Source organism: Helianthus annuus, chromosome 9, assembly GCF_002127325.2.
Source record: "Helianthus annuus cultivar XRQ/B chromosome 9, HanXRQr2.0-SUNRISE, whole genome shotgun sequence".
Lineage (NCBI taxonomy): Eukaryota > Viridiplantae > Streptophyta > Magnoliopsida > Asterales > Asteraceae > Helianthus > Helianthus annuus.
Genome location: NC_035441.2, coordinates 157706770 through 157711421, shown reverse-complemented (window position 1 = coordinate 157711421; position 4652 = coordinate 157706770). Strand labels below are relative to the sequence as shown.

Below are 4652 nucleotides of genomic sequence, written 5' to 3'. Positions count from 1 at the left end.
CCAATCAAGGGACCATCAAGCCTGCATCAAGAACTATAATGACTCATGATGACCGTATGAAGCATGAAGACATGTGATACAATTCTTAACTAAATTACCATCACAATCTAACTAATTACTTCCTAATATGACCAAATAAGGACCATCGTGACTTCATTAGGGGTTATAATGACTCTTAATGGCTTATTTGGACTCTTAGTGGCTGATATGACATATTTAGACATAAGCGACACATTACAACTTATTATGACTCTTTAAATATCAATATACCTAAATAACGCCTAATGTGACATGTTAAGATCCATTATATCCTATGAAGAGCTATCATAATTCTTAAGACCCAATATGTCGAAACAAGACATGTATGACCAACTATAACTCATTACGAACATATGTGACTCATTACAGACTGATAAAGTAAGTTAAAGACCTAATACGATCTATTAAGATCATTACGTCTTTATTGAAAGCTAACATTGTTTTAAGAAAATGTTAGAACAAGAATGTCATTATAACTTATTACATCATAACATGACTCATCATAGTCTACATATCATTTGACGTATTAAGAGCGATAATGTATAGTTAAGTCTTACCGTTACCGTTAAAACTCAATATAAATTATTAACACACGTATGACCAATTAAAACTTAATGTAATCTACTAATGGTAATTACATATAAAAATATCTTCTACTATAGCTAAATAAAATTTATATATCAAACTATTTATATCAATTAGTAAGGGGTTGTTTGTTTAGTTCTTAATGGTTCTGGTTCAACACATAATGGTTCAGACTATGGTTTAGACTATTCGTTTGCGAGCAGATGTTTGAATGGTTCAGACATTTGCCTCTAAATTGTTAAGCATTATACTGAATATGAATGGTTAACCCTCTAATCTGAATTGGTAAAATATTTGCCTCTGAATTGTTAAGCATTATACTGCCTCTTAATGGTTCAGACTTCTTTCTAGTTCAGACCTCTTACTGGTTCAACACTAAACCATTCCCTACTTATTTATTTTTTATAAGAATTTAAAAAGGATTTAATAATTCCTAATTCTTAGGGGTACAAACGAGCTCAGCTACTCGAGCTCGGCTATAAAAAAAATCTCGAACGAGCCAGCTTAAACATGCTCGAGCCTGAGCCTAAAAACAAGCTTGTTTAGTAAATGTGTCCACGCTTCACTTATCGAGCTGAAGCCGGCTCACGAGCCTTCTGTTTATATATATATATATATATTTAAATAATAATAATTACTATTTATAAAATAATCTAAAAGTAACTAAATTATATATAAATTAAAGTTATAATTAATATAAGTTAATTAAAAAACAATAAGTGAGCCGGGCTTGAGCCAAGCTCAAGCTTGTAAAAGCTACATACGAGTTGAGTTCGAACTCGAGTTTTTATAAGTTAAACAAGTTAGAGCATAGTCGAGCTCAAAATCGGCTCGTACCTTTATTTCATACAATTTCTTCTTGTTCAAGATATATATATATATATATATATATATATATATATATATATATATATATATTTATCAATATATTAAATATATATATTTAAATAATAATAATTACTATTTATAAAATAATCTAAAAGTAACTAAATTATATATAAATTAAAGTTATAATTAATATAAGTTAATTAAAAAACAATAAGTGAGCCGGGCTTGAGCCAAGCTCAAGCTTGTAAAAGCTACATACGAGTTGAGTTCGAACTCGAGTTTTCATAAGTTAAACAAGTTAGAGCATAGTCGAGCTCAAAATCGGCTCGTACCTTTATTTCATACAATTTCTTCTTGTTAAAGATATATATATATATATATATATATATATATATATATATATATATATATATTTATCAATATATCAAATATATATATTTAAATAATAATAATTACTATTTATAAAATAATCTAAAAGTAACTAAATTATATATAAATTAAAGTTATAATTAATATAAGTTAATTAAAAAACAATAAGTGAGCCTGGCTTGAGCCAAGCTCAAGCTTGTAAAAGCTACATACGAGTTGAGTTCGAACTCGATTTTCATAAGTTAAACAAGTTCGAGCATAGTCGAGCTCAAAATCGGCTCGTACCTTTATTTCATACAAAAGAAAAAACAAACCCTCTTCTCCTTACAGACTGAAGAAGAAGAGGTTTTATATAAGAAGAGGTTTTATATAAAAAGAAAAAACAAACCCTCTTCTCCTTACAGACTGAAGACATTTGGTCCACCTCTTCTCCTGCAGATGCCTGCAGATGTGGCCTGCAGCAGAAGAGATTTTCAAGAAGAAAAAACAAACAGCACCATAATGATAATTGTTATATTCTTGTTACCCATGGCATTATAGCCTAGTGGTATCTTGGGGGTGGGATAAGGCTTATGACCAGTAGGTCATGGGTTCGATTCCCACAAAGGGGTTTTTCCCAGATTTATTGGGTTTCCTCTTGAACTGGTGTATAGGCATTATTGCCTAGTGGAGATGGATATGATCGGGTGGTTCTGCTGGTGGCACGATGATACTCCAGTGGTCCGTCAGTGATCCAAATTTGCCGTTCAAAAAAAATTGTTATATTCTTGTTAATGATATAATGATATAATTGTTATAAAGTTTAATTGTGTAATAATTCATTTAAAGTAAAAAAAATTAAAATTCCCGCCCTTTAAATTCCCTCCCTCTTTCCCCGCTTAATAAAAAATCCCGCCCCATAAACTACCTTTGTTTTTTGAATGGCTGCATGTTATAAACTACCTCCCTTCGCTTGGTTCCATTTAAAAATTTCACCAAAACTGATTCTTCACTCAGTGATTTGCTACTAGGATAGCGTGAGGGTATGTGATTCTTTCAAAAAGCTTTTCTCTCTTTTCATAGTTAATAATAAATGCCACTAATATGTGTTAATTTGAATGCTTTTGTATAACTCCCATTTGAATTTTTTTTTTTGTTTTCTCTTGTGCATTTGCTTTCTGGATTTGTACAGGATTTTAAGATTAAGATGGTTGAATGCTTTCCAGGCTCATAGTCTCATAGCCACTCAGGTACAGATTATCCAATAAGTTATTTTTCAGGTTCTTGTCTTCGTCCTTGCCTGAAGCAATTTACATCTCATAGTTTATGTGTTCCAACTTTATTAGGTGCGGTTAAAGAATCAATCAATGCTCAAAGCTCAAAACACACACATTGTTCATTCTGAGGAAAACATTAAGGGTGTGACGTTTGTGAAAATTGTTCCTAAATCTTGCCTGGGAATAGGGTATACTTTCACATTTCTTCATTCCCTGCTTTATGTTTTTACTACTTAGTTTTTATGAGCAAACATGTATATGCTTGGACTTCTAATTTGTTTGAATTTTTTGATCAGAAAAGAAGGCAATGAAGGTTGTTCCATTCGCAATGATGATCAAGAGAAAACCACTGTGTTTATATATATATTGTATTTTGTGTTACTTTTATACGAAGCTATGTTCTTGATGGGATGGAGTAGTGTTGTTTTCTTCATCCGGATATTGAAAGTTACGAAACTATAGTCATTTGTAATTGAATATTTTGTACAATTTTGTAATACTTTATTGCAATACATTTTATAATTTTTTTTATTTATTTGTAGAACCTCTGCTATTATTTGTTATTGTAAACCTTCATGTGATTTGGGTAACCAAAATTAAAATTTTTGAATTGCAAATAAGGGGAATAGCTACCCATAGCAAAGTTAATTGCATTTGTATCTAAATTCGGTAGCAAATTTTGTGTGGTCCAATATGTAGAAAAAAAAACAGTAATTAAAAATTTGTAGTAAAAACAGTAGCTAAAATTTTATAGCAAAAAATGTAGCGAAAATTTTGTAGCAAAAACCGTAGCTAATAATTTGTAGCAAAAAATTAGCTAAAAGTACATAGCAAATTTCGTAGCAAATACTTTCGTAGCAAATTCATAGCTAAAATAGCAACGTCTATTTTCATAGCTAAAACTATAGCAAAATATGATTCCGTAGCTAAACTTCATAGCAAATAAATTAGCGACGAGACTTGTAGCTACGAACCAAATTCGTAGCAAATTCGTAGCAAAATGGGTGTTCGCTATGGATTTGCTACGGATTCGGGCCATAGCGGATACCTATTTTTGTAGTAGTGATATAAACCTCGATTAACCTCAGAATTTTAATGGACCAGGACTAAAGAGATTCATGGAGGCTGCGACGAGGAGAGGAGAGGAGGAGGGCGTTGTGTGTTTTGTTAGGGTTAAGGGTATACATGTCAAAATTTTCATTGAGCTTATAATATGATTAAGAGGTAAACAATCAACCCTTTTGATTTATAAATCGGTATGTGTTGTTCAATGCAATCCATCGTCAATTTTTTTTGCTAAAATTTTTATCTCTGAATCCTCAGTTACGTTAGATCTGATTGTATTTGTTCTTTTAACTGTGTTGGTTCAGGCCCTCGTTAACACAACACACGCAAAAAAATGGGTTTCGGAATCGGAACTGGAATTTGGTTGAACTCGTACGTGCCCGCACGAATGTAGCTCCTAAAACCCGGGCTCGAGTGAGGCAGTTTTTGCACTCGAGACTCATAACTGATGATTTTTGGTTTTAAACTGCCATCATTATGACAATTATTATGGTCTTCTCTGCAATGATG

At 31.7% G+C, this 4652-nt stretch overlaps 1 long non-coding RNA gene across 1 annotated transcript; it reads left to right on the top strand.

Annotated features, from left to right (window-relative positions):
* Positions 1-2975: 2975 nt before the first annotated feature.
* Positions 2976-3438, top strand: LOC110874794. Its single transcript, XR_002556223.2, has 3 exons — positions 2976-3050; positions 3147-3265; positions 3374-3438. It is a non-coding gene; the product is annotated as an uncharacterized LOC110874794 (long non-coding RNA).
* Positions 3439-4652: the final 1214 nt, after the last annotated feature.